At 39.6% G+C, this 14,882-nt stretch overlaps 1 protein-coding gene across 4 annotated transcripts in view; it reads left to right on the top strand.

Moving 5' to 3' along the window:
- RNF168 (ring finger protein 168) overlaps window positions 1-14,882 on the top strand; it is a 52,191-nt gene that overhangs the window by 1,121 nt on the left and 36,188 nt on the right. The window lies entirely within an intron of this gene.

Here is a 14,882-nt window from a genome sequence, read left to right on the forward strand (position 1 = left end):
GCGTTGGGTCTTCGTGGCTGCGTGTGGGCTTTCTCTAGTTGCCGCGAGCGGGGGCTGCTCTTTGTTGCGGTGCACGGGCTTCTCATTGCAGTAGCTTCTCGTTGCGGAGCCCGGGCTCCAGGCGCACGGGCTTCAGTAGTTGCGGCACGCCGGCTCAGTAGTTGTGGCTCACCGACTCTAGAGCACAGACTCAGTAGTTGTGGCGCACGGCCTTCGTTGCTCCGCGGCATGTGGGATCTTGCGGACCAGGGATCGAACCCGTGTCCCCTGCATTGACAGGCAGATTCTTAACCACTGCGCCACCAGGGAAGCCCCTAATCCATTTTTTTAAAGAATAAAACAGAAAGCCCAGTTAGTGTTTGTCTAAATTTTTCAGGGGTATTTGGGTTTTATGGGTCCCAAAATGTTGATTAAGGTCAGTGGCACGATTTTGTTCATTGTCACAGCGCAGGCTGTGTTCAATTGATATTTGCTGGATTAAAAATGAAAAGAAAAAACCCAGAACAAAAGAATTGCCTGCTACAGTCTTCAGTCATGTGAAAAGTTATATAAATAGTCACAGATGACCAATAGTGTAGTATAGCAACAGCAGAAGTAAGGAAACTACTGGATTCTTGTGTTAATATTTTTTTTTCACTTTAAATTACTTTCTCTAACTTACTTGCCTGTTCATCGCCATTCATTTACTTTTTCAGCTTGCAACTGTTACCGAGTCCAAGCTCTCTCTGCTCCCTGGCGACAGGCCAATAAATCGGAGACGAGGTGTTGAGGCAAGGAATGCGAGTTTATCGGCAGACCGAGGAGATAGCCGACTAAAGTCTCAAAATAACCATCTTACCGGGTTTGGATGCCAGTTTCTTTTATAGCACAGAGAGGGGGAGGAGATGAGGAAGTAAAGTAAAAAGCCCATAAATTTTGCAAATATCCCAGATGTTTCCTTGAGCAAAGGCCCTTTGGTTTAACATTCAGGCAGAGGGGCAGGGTTCCCCTAGGCAAGCCATTATGTGTAGACAGTATCCTTTTAGTGAACAAAAGCAACAGGAAGCGAAGGTTAAAGTAAAAGAAACAGATCCTATATGTAGTCAGATTTGCCTCTTCCCTGTTACACAGGGAGCCTAAAATAGCTTTCTGTGGCCAGTTCCATCTAGTTCATCCATTTTTATTCATAGCTCTCCACAGTATGGACTATGCATTATGCTCCAAACTGAACACTGGACTCTAGCAGCCTGATCACTCACGTGATCAATAAGTCGTACGATGTTTCACGTTTAGGCTTTGAATGTGGTGCTTATGCTCTACTTGCCTTATTTTGGAATTCTTTTTATTGTGGTAAATAAAGTTTGCCGTTTTGACCATTTTTAAGTGTACAGTTCAGTGTTGTTAATTACATTCACAATGTTTTGCAGCCATCACCACTGTGTTTCCAAAACTTTTTCATTACCCCAGACTCTTTAACCATTAAGCAATGACTCCCCATTCTTCCCCTCCCCTCCCCCTTTCCGGAGTTTCTAATCTCTATGAATTTGCTTGTTCTAGATTTTTCATATAAGTGTGTTCATTCAGTATGTGATCTATTGTGTCTGGCTTCTTTAACTTAGCATAATGTTTCCAAAGGTCATACAAGGTTATATCAGTACTTTTTTCCTTTTTAGGGCTGAATAATTTTATGGATATATTTTTTTCATTCATCCGTTGATGGACATTTGGGTAGTTTTCATCTTTTGGCTATTTGAACAGTGCTGATGCGAATATTCATGTACAAGTATTTGTTTGAATATGTTTTCATTTCTTTTGTGTATATATCTAGGAGTGGAATTGCTGGATCATGTGGTAATTCTATGTTTAGCTTTTTGAGAAACTGTCAAACTTTTCCACAGGTCTGCACCATTTTACAGTCCCACCACAATGTGTAATGGTTCCAATTTCTGCGCATCCTAACCAACACTTGTTATTTTCTGGGGGTTTTTTTTGGTTTTTTTTAAATTTTTTTATAGCCATCCTAGGAGGTGTTAAGTGTAGCTTACTGTGTTTTTTAAATTGTGGTAAAGTATACATAACAAAGTTTACCATTTTAACCATTTTTAGGTGTGCAACCATCACCACCATCCCTTTCCAGAACTTTTTCATCTTCCCAAACTGAAACTCCATACCCACTAAACAATAATTCCCCAATTCCCTCTTCCTCCAGCCCGTGGCAACCACCATTGTTACTTCCTGCCTCTATGAATTTGACTACTTTGGGTACCTCATATAAGTAGAATCATGGTAGCTGTTTGTGCTTTTGTACCTGACTTCTTTCTTCCTTCCTTTCCTTTCCTCCCTTCCCTTCTCTCCTCTCTCTCTCTTTCTTTTTTCCAGGAGGGCAATTTGGCAATTTTTTTAAAAATTGAAGTATAATTGACTTACAGTATTGGTATCAGGTGTACGGCAGTGATTTGATATTTTTATACACTACAAAATGATCACCACCTTCTTTCACTTAGCATAATGTCAGAGTTCATCCATGTTGTAGCATGTGTCAGAATTTCATTCCTTTCTATGGCTAAATAATATTTCATTGTATGTATTTACCATGCTTTGTTTTTGCATTCATCTGTCAATGGATCTTTGGGTTACTTCCATCTTTGGCTTCCACCTTTTGGCTATTGTGAATAATGCTGCTATGAACATTGGTGTACAAGGGTCTGTATCCCGGCTTTCAACTCTTTTGGGTATGTACCCAGAAAGGAACTGTTGGATCATATGGTAATTCTATGTTTAATTTTTTGAGGAACTGATATACTCTTCCATAGCAGCTGTGCAATCTTAAACACTCCCACCAGCAGTGTGCAAGGGTTCCTTTTTAGAATATCTTTGTCAGCATTTGTTACTTTATGGTTTTGTTTTGTTTGTTTGACACAGCCATCCTAGTAGGTGGGAGATGCTATCCCATTGTGGTTTTGATTTGCATTTCCCTAATGACTAATGATTTTGAGCATCTTTTCATGTGCTTATTCGCCATTGCATATCTTTGGAAAGATGTTTATTTAAGTCCTTCGCTCATTTTTTAATCGGGTATTTGGTTTTTTGTTATTGAGTTGTTAGTATTCCTAATATATTATGGAGTTAACCCCTTATCAGATATGATTTGCAAATATTTTCTCATTCCATAGGTTGCCATTTCACTTTATTGATTGCGTCCTTTGATGCACAGAAGTATTTTAAGTTTGATGTAGTCCCATTTGTCTGTTTTTACTTTTGTTACTTGTGCTTTTGGTGTTATATCCAAGAAATCATTGCTAAATCCCATGTCATGAAACTTTTCCCCTGTTTTCTTCAGGTGCTTTATATGTAGTTTTAGGTGGCCGTTCAGTAAGTATGACTAAAAAGTGGTGATGGGCAGTTAACTGTCACTGTGTAGAAGTGTCTTGTGTAAAATGTTTGAGGTTAAGATGGTAAAGATAACAATGTAAGTGGTGGACAGTTACAATTTGTGGCTGCACAACATCTTACATTTTGATAGTTTCCTACGTAAGGGTTCTCTCTTCTCAATGAAATTACAGGATTCATTCTTCCCATCTCCTAGGGTCAGGCGTGTGACCTAAGACCTGGAGTTAGAAGTAAACAATGTGACTATGTAGCAGTGAGCAGGAAGACTGATCAGCAAGCCTGGTAACAGAGAAACCCACTTCTTCAGGGGCAGCACTGCTTGGACTGTTGGAATCCAGGTCTAAGCAGCAGCGGAAATGGTATTTTTGCTAGAACAACTCTTATGCTGTAATTGGGCATTATTGCTGATTACATACCTTTAAGACCTGGGTCTCAGGCCCACCCAAAGATTATTTCTATATTTAATTTCTATAATATGCTATTACTAGGCAGACCTATTTGATAATTGATAGCAAGATTAGTTGCAAGTAGGAGACCTTCAAAGATATGGGAATCTCACATTGATTGTAGGAACTGTTTGGGTTTGATGGCAGTGAGGATAAAATTAGTTACAGAGGATGTGACTTTAGCAGTCCAATATCATGCAGTGATGAAACAGTTCCTTAAGTTATTACCTAGAATAAAGTGCCCATTTAAGGAGAGGCTATGGGTGCTTGCCAAGGGTTTGTATAGATTTCTTTTCTTCCCCCCCTCCATTACTCAGAAGTTTTACGTAAGTAGAATTCTTTCTTAAGGCATTACAAAACCCAGGAAGTTTCTGTGATTTCCCTAAGAGAGTTTTCTCATCTTTTGCAGACATAGGCTGATACTGTCAAAAACCAGAGCCTGAGCTTGTGAGTTGATGAATTAACAACATAAATTGAGTTTAAAACCTCACTAGATCTCTTGTAAAAGTTAAGGGACTTAGTAGGGAAAAGAGTGGGACCATAAAATTGGACAGTTACATAGGGCTTATTTGGGTGACTAGTACCTCAGACCCCACTTCTGAACTAAATTCTCTGAATGTAACAAATTTTGATCAACTCTGTGCAAGAGACACAGCAACAAATAATGGCTTAAACAAGGAAGACATCTTTTCTCAACAAGAAGTTCAGAGGCAAGCAGTCTAGGACTTGACTCATGTGGATGTCATCAAGGAACCAGGTTCCTCCCCTTTTTTTCCCCCTCCATCCTTAGTATTGGCTTTTGTCCTCATGGTCACAGTACAGATGCTGTGCTCCCGTCTTCAGCATGGACAAGGAGGAAGGGGGTGGTGTCTCTATTCCAAAGGTAAAACAGCCACAGATAAGAGTTCTGCTTGTTTTAGCTGGACACATTTTCTTGTACACAGTTGAGGTTCTTTTAATAAGGAAGCAAAGAAGACTGGATGTGAAATAGGAAACTAACATTAGAGTCCATCATAATGTCATTCTTTAAAATCAGCCTTCATGATACACAGTGTTATTATCTGTAGTCAGTCCAAGCCATTGCATGTCACGTGAGCACATCTGTTTGCTTTTTTGTGAGTGCTATTTAAGTTTATTTTTTTAAATGTCATGGCTTTATTGAAATATAATTATAGCTTTGTTGAAGTATAATTAATGTGCAGTAACTGAGTGTATTTAAAATTTGCAATCTGACAAGTTTTGATATGAGCATCTTTTCATGTGCTTTTTTGCTGTCTGTCTCTTTTGGTAAAGTGTCTGTTCAGATCTCAGGCTCATTTTTTTCTTACTGGGTTGTATATCCTTTTTTTACCGCCCCCCCTCCCCAACCCGTGCTATGCAGCATGTGGGATCTTAGTTCCCTGACCAGGGATTGAACCTGCGCCCCTTCATTGGAAGCGCAGAGTCTTAACCAGTGGACTGCCAGGGAAGTCCCTAAGTTTTTAACCCATTTTGAGTTGATTTTTGTATATGGTGTGAGGGAAAGGTCCAACTTCATTCTTTTACATGTGGATATCTCGTTTTCCTGGTGCCATTTGTTGATAAGACAGTTATTTTTAAGTTTTTGTTTAGTAAGTCTGATGTCTAGACTTCCTTAGGGATGGTTTCTGTTCGTTTATTTTGTTCCTTTGAATTGTCCAAACTTTCTTGTTTCTTAGTATGCCTTGTGGTTGGTTTTTTGGAGAAAATTGAACATTTGAATATTACAATGTGGTAACTCTGGGAAGCATATTCTTCCCTTTCCCTGGGGTTTACCATTTTTTTGATTGTTGAAGGCTATAATAGGCCATTTGTTACTGAGTTTCCCAAACTATTTTTGCAAAGACTGTATTCCTTAATGTGTGTGGTCACCAAGTCTTTATCTTAGTTTGTGTTTGGTTAGTGTTTTGACAGATTTCTTTGAATGTCAGGAGCTGAAAAAACAAGAAAAAGAAACAAAACAAAGAAACACTTCTCTGTCTTGGCACATTGTCTTGGTGCCCAGGCTGTCCTTCAACGCTTAGCCAGCCTTGAATTGAGCCTGGGATCAGCCCAAGGTGAAAGCTTAGGGTCTTCTCAGATGTTTTCTGAGCATGTATCTTGCCCTGAGTCTGCTCATTTCCCTCCAAACCAGGAACCAGTGTCCCAATCTGAGAACGTGGGTTTCCCTCTTAAAGACTGCCAGTATGCTGAGGAGGGTATGGGCCAAGAATAAGTAAAGTGTCCCCAAAATTTTCGTACTGCTTTTGAGATTGGCTTTTTCTTTTTCTTTTTTTTTTTAACATTTAATGTTATAATTCACATTTACTCGGCTTTAGAAGAATAAGAGAGATACAACACTAGGATCTCCATAAAGATATATCTTAGCCAAACCACTAAAAAACCCCATTGGAAACAGCAAGACATTTTTTAAAAAATTTTTCTATTTTATTTTATTTATTTTTTATACAGCAGGTTCTTATTAGTTATCTGTTTTATACATCTTAATGTATATATGTCAATCCCAATCTCCCAATTCATCCCACCACCACCACCCACCCTGCCACTTTTCCCCCCTTGGTGTCCATATGTTTGTTCTCTACATCTGTATCTCTATTTCTGCCCTGCAAACCGGTTCATCTGTACCATTTTTCTAGGTTCCACATATATGTGTTAATATACTATATTTGTTTTTCTCTTTCTGACTTACTTCACTCTGTATGACAGTCTCTAGATCCATCCACATCTCTACAAATGACCCAATTTCGTTCCTTTTTATGGCTGAGTAATATTCCATTGTATATACGTACCATAACTTCTTTATCCATTTCTCTGTCAATGGGCATCTGGGTTGCTTCCATGTCTTGGCTATTGTAAATAGTGCTGCAGTGAACATTGGGGTGCATGTGTCTTTTTGAATTATGGTTTTCTCTGAGTATGTGCCCAGTTAGTGGGATTGCTGGGTCATATGGTACTTCTATTTTTAGTTTTTTAAGGAACCTCCATACTGTTCTCTATAGTGGCTGTATCACTTTACATTCTCACCACCAGTGCAAGAGGGGTCCCTTTTCTCCACAGCCTCTCCAGCATTTGCTGTTTGTAGATTTTCTGATGATGCCCATTCTAACTGGTGTGAGGTGATACCTCACTGTAGTTTTGATTTGCATTTCTCTAATAATTAGTGATGTTGAGCAGCTTTTCATGTGCTTCTTGGCCATCTGTATGTCTTCCTTGGACAAATGTCTATTTAGGTCTTCTGCCCATTTTTGGATTGGGTTGTTTGTTTTTTTAATATTGAGCTGCTTGAGCTGTTTATATATTTTGGAGATTAATCCTTTGTCCGTTGATTCGGTTTGCACATATTTTCTCCCATTCTGAGGGTTGTCTTTTTGTCTTGTTTGTAGTTTCCTTTGCTTTGCAAAAGCTTTTAAGTTTCATTAAGTCCCATTTGTTTATTTTTGTTTTTATTTCCATTACCTTAGGAGGTGGATCAAAAAAGATCTTGCTGTGATTTATGTCAAAGACTGTTCTTCCTATGTTTTCCTCTCAGAGTTTTATAGTGTCTGGTCTTAAATTTAGGTCTCTAATCCATTTTGAGTTCATTTTTGTGTATGGTGTTCTGATTTCATTTTTTTACATGTAGCTGTCCAGTTTTCCCAGCACCACTTGTTGAAGAGACTGTCTTTTCTCCATTGTATATCCTTGCCTCTTTTGTCATAGATTAGTTGACCATAGGTGTGTGGCTTTATCTCTGGGCTTTCTATCCTGTTCCATTGATCTATATTTCTGTTCTTGTGCCAGTACCATATTGTCTTGATTACTGAAGCTTTGTAGTGTAGTCTGAAGTCAGGGAGTCTGATTCCTCCAACTCTGTTTTTTTCCCTCAAGACTGCTTTGACTATTTGGGGTCTTTTGTGTCTCCATACAAATTTTAAGATTTTTTTGTTCTAATTCTGTGAAAAATGCCACTGGTAATTTGATAGGGAGTGCACTGAATCTGTAGATTGCTTTGGGTAGTATAGTCATATTCACAATATTGATTCTTCCAATCCAAGAACATTGTATATCTCTCCAGCTGTTGGTATCATCTTTAATTTCTTTCATCAGTGTCTTATAGTTTTCTGCATACAGGTCTTTTGTCTCCCTAGGAAGGTTTATTCCTTGGTAATTTATTCTTTTTGTTGCAATGGTAAATGGGAGTGTTTCCTTAATTTCTCTTTCAGATTTTTCATCATTAGTGTATAGGAATGCAAGAGATTTCTGTGCATTAATTTTGTATCCTGCAACTTTACCAACTTCATTGATTAGCTCTAGTAGTTTTCTGGTAGCATCTTTAGGATTCTCTATGTATAGTAACATGTCATCTGCAAACAGTGACAGTTTTACTTCTTCTTTTCCAATTTGTATTCCTTTTATTTCTTTTTCTTCTCTGATTGCCGTGGCTAGGACTTCCAAAACTATGTTGAATAATAGTGGTGAGAGTGGACATCCTTGTCTTGTTCCTGATTTTAGAGGAAATGCTTTCAGTTTTTCACCATTGAGAATGATGTTTGCTGTGGGTTTGTCGTATATGGCCTTTATTATGTTGAGGTAGGTTCCCTCTATGCCCACTTTCTGGAGAGTTTTCATCATAAATGGTGTTGAATTTTGTCAAAAGCCTTTTCTGCATCTGTTGAGATGGTAATATGGTTTTTATTCTTCAATTTGTTAATATGGTGTATCACATTGATTGATTTGCATATATTTAAGAATCCTTGCATCCCTGGGATAAATCCCACTTGATCATGGTGTATGATCCTTTTAATGTGTTGTTGGATTCTGTTTGCTAGTATTTTGTTGAGGATTTTTGCATCTATATTCATCAGTGATATTGGTCTGTAATTTTCTTTTTTTGTAGTGTCTTTGTCTGGTTTTGGTATCAGGGTGATGGTGGCCTCATAGAATGAGTTTGTGAGTGTTCCTTCCTCTGCAATTTTTTGGAAGAGTTTGAGAAGGATGGGTGTTAGCTCTTCTCTAAATGTTTGATAGAATTCACCTGTAAAGCCATCTGGTCCTGGACTTTTGTTGTTGGAAGAATTTTAATCACAGTTTCAATTTCATTGCTTGTGATTGGTCTGTTCATATTTTCTGTTTCTTCCTGGTTCAGTCTTGGAAGGTTATACTTTTCTATGAATTTGTCCATTTCTTCCAGGTTGCCCATTTTATTGGCATAGAGTTGCTTGTAGTAGTCTCTTAGGATGCTTTGTATTTCTGTGGTGTCTAAGTTCTCCTTTTTCATTTCTAATTTCATTGATTTGAGTCGTCTCCCTCTTTTTTGTGATGAGTCTGGCTAAAGGTTTATCAATTTTGTTTATCTTCTCAAAGAGAACCAGCTTTTAGTTTTTTTCATCTTTGCCATTGTTTTCTTTGTTTCTTTTTCATTTATTTCTGCTCTGATCTTTATGATTTCTTTCCTGCTACTAACTTTGGGTTTTGTTTGTTCTTCTTTCTCTAGTTCCTTTAGTTGTAAGTTTAGATTGTTTATTTGAGATTTTTCTTGTTTCTTGAGGTAGGCTTGTATTGCTGTCAACGTCCCTGTTAGAACTGCTTTTGCTGCATCCCATGGGTTTTGGATCATTGTGTTTTTGTTGTAATTTGTCTGTAGGTATTTTTTGATTTCCTCTTTGATTTCTTCAGTGATGTCTTGGTTATTTAGTTTCATAGTGTTTAGCCTCCATGTTTTTGTGTATTTTACGTTTTTATCCCTGTAATTGATTTCTAATCTCATAGCGCTGTGGTCGGAAAAGATTCTTGGTATGATTTCAATTTTCTTAAATTTATCGAGGCTTGATTTGTGACCCAAGATGTGATCTATCCTGGAGAATGTTCCATGTGCACTTGAGAAGAAAGTGTAATCTGCTGTTTTTGGATGGAATGTCCTATAAATATCAATTAAATCTATCTGATCTATTGTGTCATTTAAAGCTTGTGTCTCCTTATTAATTTTCTGGCTGGATGATCTGTCCATTGGAGTAAGTGAAGTGTTAAAGTCCCCCACTATTATTGTGTTACTGTCGTTTTCCTCTTTCATAGCTGTTAGCAATTGCCTTAGGTATTGAGGTGCTCCTGTGTTGGGTGCATATATATTTATAATTGTTATATCTTCTTTTTGGATAGAGCCCTTGATCATTATGTAGTGTCCTTCCTTGTCTCTTGTAACATTCTTTATTTTAAAGTGTATTTTATCTGATATGAATATTGCTACTCCAGCTTTCTTTTTGATTTCCATTTGCATGGAATATCTTTTTCCTTCCCCGCACTTTTAGTCTGTATGTGTCCCTAGGTCTGAAATGGGACTCTTGTAGGCAGCATATATATGGGTCTTGTTTTTGTATCCATTCATTGAGCCTGTGTCTTTTGGTTGGAGCATTTAATCCATTCATATTTAAGGTAATTATCGATAATTATGTTCCTATTACCATTTTCTTAATTGTTGTGGGTTTGTTTTTGTAGGTCCTTTTCTTCTCTTGTGTTTCCCACTTAGAGAAGTTCCTTTAGCATTTGTTGTAGAGGTGGTTTGGTGGTGCTGAATTCTCTTAGCTTTTGCTTGTCTGTAAAGCTTTTGATTTCTCCGTTGAATCTGAATGAGAGCCTTGCTGGGTGGAGTAATCTTGGTTGTAGTTTCTTCCCTTTCATCACTTTAAATATATTGTGCCATTCCCTTCTGGCTTGTAGAGTTTCTGCTGAGGAATCATCTGTTAACCTTATGGGAGTTCCCTTGTATATTATTTGTCATTTTTTCCCTGTTGCTTTCAATAATTTTTCTTTGTCTTTAATTTTTGTCAGTTTGATTACTGCGTGTCTTGGCGTGTTTCTCCTTGGGTTTATCCAGCCTGGGACTCTCTGCGCTTCCTGGACTTGGGTGGCTATTTCCTTTCCCATGTTAGGGAAGTTTTCAGCTATAATCTCTTCAAATATTTTCTCAGGTCCTTTCTCTCTTCTCCTTCTGGGACCCCTATAATGCAAATGTTGTTGCGTTTAATGTTGTCCCAGATGTCTCTTAGGCTGTCTTCATTTCTTTTTATTCTATTTTCTTTATTCTCTTCCACAGCAGTGAATTCCACCATTCTGTCTTCCAGGTCACTTATCTGTTCTTCTGCCTCAGTTATTCTGCTATTGATTCCTTCTAGCATACTTTTCATTTCAGTTATTGTATTATTCATCTCTGTTTGTTTGTTCTTTAATTCTTCTAGCTCTTTGTTAAACATTTCTTGCATCTTCTCCATCTTTGCCTCCATTCTTTTTCCGAGGTCCTGGATCATCTTCACTATCATTATTCTGAATTCTTTTTCTGGAAGGTTGCCTATCTGCAGTTCATTTAGTTGTTTTTCTGGGGTTTTATCTTGTTTCTTCATCTGGTACAACGTCCTCTGCCTTTTCATTTTTTTTTTTTTAAAAGCGATCTTTTTTATTTATTTATTTATTTATTTTTAAAGATTTATTTTTATTGATTAGGGTTAGATTACTATGTTGGGTCTTCATTTCTGTGCTAGGGCTTCCTGTAGTTGCGGCAAGCGGGGGCTACTCTTCATCGCGGTGCGCGGGCCTCTCACTATTGTGGCCTATTTTTGTTGCGGAGCACAGGCTCCAGACGCACAGGCTCAGTAGTTGTGGCTCACGGGCCTAGTTGCTCCGTGGCATGTGGCATCTTCCCAGACCCGGGCGCGAACCCGTGTCCCCTGCATTAGCAGGCAGATTCTCAACCACTGCGCCACCAGGGAAGCCCTGCCTTTTCATTTTGTCTATCTTTCTGTGAATGTGGTTTTCCTTCCACAGGCTGCAGAATTGTAGTTCTTGTTTCTTCTGCTGTCTGGCTCGTGGTGGATGGGGCTATCTAAGAGGCTTGTGCAAGCTTCCTGATGGGAGGGACTGACGGTGGGTAGAGCTTGGTGTTGCTCTGATGGACAGAGCTCAGTAAAACTAATCCTCTTGTCTGCTGATGGGTGGGGCTGGGTTCCCTCCCTGTTGGTTGTTTGGCCTGAGGCGACCCAGCACTGGTGCCTACACGGCTCTTTGGTGGGGCTAATGGCCGACTCTGGGAGGACTCACGCCAAGGAGTACTTCCCAGAACTTCTGCTGCCAGTGTCCTTGTCCCCATGATGATCCACAGCCACCCCCTGCCTCTGCAGAAGACCTTTCAACACTAGCAGCTAGGTCTGGTTCAGTCTCCTATGGGGTCACTGCTCCTTCCCCTGGGTCCTGATGCGCACACTACTTTGTGTGTGCCCTCCCAGAGTAGAGTCTCTGTTTCTCCCAGTCCTGTCAAAGTCCTGCAATCAAATCCCACTAGACTTCAAAGTCTGATTCTCTAGGAATTCCTCCTCCCATTGCCGCACCCCGAGGTTGGGAAGCCTGACGTGGGGCTCAGAACCTTCACTCCGGTGGGTGGACTTCTGTGGTATAAGTGTTCTCCAGTTTGTGAGTCACCCACCCAGCAGTTATGGGATTTGATTTTATTCTGATTGCGCCCTTCCTACTGTCTCATTGTGGCTTCCTTGTGTTTGGATGTGGGGTATCTTTTTTGGTGAGCTCCAGTGTCTTCCTGTTGATGATTGTTCAGTAGTTATTTGTGATTTCAGTGCTCTCGCAAGAGGGAGTGAGCACAACTCCTTCTATTCCACCATCTTGAACCAGTCTTCCTGAAGTTGCCATTTTCTTGGTTCACCATTTTCTTGGTTGCTATAAACCTTTGTTTTCCAGGGTTCTGAGAGTGTTGGCTCTGGTAGTTTCTCCTTGCTTTTTTGACATTTCTATGGAGGGATGAGAGCTTGGAGCTGCCTGCTCTGCCATTTTGCTGACATCACTCCACCCTGCCTTCTCTTTTTTTTTTTTTTAAATAAATTTATTTATTTATTTATTTTTGGCTGCGTTGGATCTTTGTTGCTGTGCACGGGCTTTCGCTAGTTGTGGCGAGCAGGGGCTACTCCTTGTTGCAGTGCGTGGGCTTCTCATTGCCGTGGCTTCTCTTGTTGTAGAGCATGGGCTCTAGGCACGCGGACTTCAGTAGTTGTGGTACACGGGCTTAGTAGTTGTGGGTCACGGGCTGTGGATCGCAGGCTCAATAGTTGTGGTGCACAGGCTTAGTTGCTCCACAGCATGTGGGATCTTCCTGGACTAGGGCTCGAACCCGTGTCCCCTGCATTGGCAGGCGGATTCTTAACCACTGCGTCAGCAGAGAAGTCCCACCCTGCCTTCTCTTTAAGTGTTTACCACTAAAATTGCCATTGTTTTCAAGAGTGCCTTTAGGCTCGAACTAATCCATATTCTGTTCCAAATAAAGTCATTTTCTTTGAGGGAAATCTTTGGAGCCCTCAGTTCTTTCCCTTGGCAAAATCTCTGAGCCACTGCTCTGGAGCTGGAGGCAGAGACAATGGCTTACTTCTCTCTTTAGGAATATGCCAGTGGACAGGCATGGTAGTCTGTTCTCCTTGTCTTGCCTCTCCTAAAACCTTTGGACCTATGAGTGAGCTGTGATGAGGACAGTGGGGCCCCGTTATTGTTCCATATTATGCCTGAGTGGGAAGTGGTTGGAAGAGCAGAGCCCACAATCAGCTCCACTTAGCTCTGCAGCACTGAGCTGGAAGTGATAAGAAATGCTGGTATGCTGCTCCTCCTGGAGGGATACTGTACCCCTTGACTGGGAGCTAGGGAGACAGGGAGCCCTGTCTTCCTGTCTTTTTTTTTTTTTTTTTTTTTAATGTCTGAAACATTTATATTAACATATTTCCATACAAATAACCCAATGAAAGTTTAGTATTGTTTTGTTTGTTTGTTTTTTTATATTGCAGGTTCTTATTAGGCATCAATTTTATACACATCAGTGTATACATGTCAATCCCAATCCCCCAATTCAGCACACCACCATCCCCACCCCACCGCAGTTTTCCCCCCTTGGTGTCCATATGTCCATTCTCTACATCTGTGTCTCAACTTCTGCCCTGCAAACCGGCTCATCTGTACCATTTTTCTAGGGTCCACATACATGCATTAATATACGATATTTGTTTTTCTCTTTCTGACTTACTTCACTCTGTATGACAGTCTCTAGATCCATCCACTTCTCAACAAATGACTCAATTTCGTTCCTTTTTATGGCTGAGTAATATTCCATTGTATATATGTACCACATCTTCTTTATCCATTCGTCTGTTGATGGGCATTTAGGTTGCTTCCATGACCTCGCTATTGTAAATAGTGCTGCAATGAACATTGGGGTGCATGTGTCTTTTTGAATTACGGTTTTCTCTGGGTATATGCCCAGTAGTGGGATTGCTGGGTCATATGGTAATTCTATTTTTAGTTTTTTAAGGAACCTCCATATTGTTCTCCATAGTGGCTGTATCAATTTACATTCCCACCAGCAGTGCAAGAGGGTTCCCTTTTCTCCACACCCTCTCCAGCATTTGTTGTTTGTAGATTTTCTGATGATGCCCATTCTAACAGGAGTGAGGTGATACCTCATTGTAGTTTTCATTTGCATTTCTCTAATAATTAGTGATGTTGAGCATCTTTTCATGTGCTTCGTGGCCGTCTGTATGTCTTCTTTGGAGAAATGTCTATTTAGGTCTTCTGCCCATTTTTGGATTGGGGTGTTTGTTTCTTTAATATTGAGCTGAATGAGCTGTTTATATATTTTGGAGATTAATCCTTTGTCCGTTGATTCGTTTGCAAATATTTTCTCCCATTCTGAGGGTTGTCTTTTCGTCTTGTTTATGGTTTCCTTTGCTGTGCAAAAGCTTTGAAGTTTCATTAGGTCCCATTTGTTTATTTTTGTTTTTAATTTCCATTACTCTAGGAGGTGGATCAAAAAAGATCTTGCTGTGATTTATGTCAAAGGGTGTTCTTCCTATGTTTTCCTCTAAGAGTTTTATAGTGTCCGGTCTTACATTTAGGTCTCTAATCCATTTTGAGTTTATTTTTGTGTATGGTGTTAGGGAGTATTCTAATTTCATTCTTTTACATGTAGCTGTCCAGTTTTCCCAGCACCACTTGTTGAAGAGACTGTCTTTTCTCCATTGTATATCTTTGCCT

The sequence above is a fragment of the Balaenoptera ricei genome, chromosome 4, assembly GCF_028023285.1.
Source record: "Balaenoptera ricei isolate mBalRic1 chromosome 4, mBalRic1.hap2, whole genome shotgun sequence".
NCBI classification, from domain to species: Eukaryota; Metazoa; Chordata; class Mammalia; order Artiodactyla; family Balaenopteridae; genus Balaenoptera; species Balaenoptera ricei.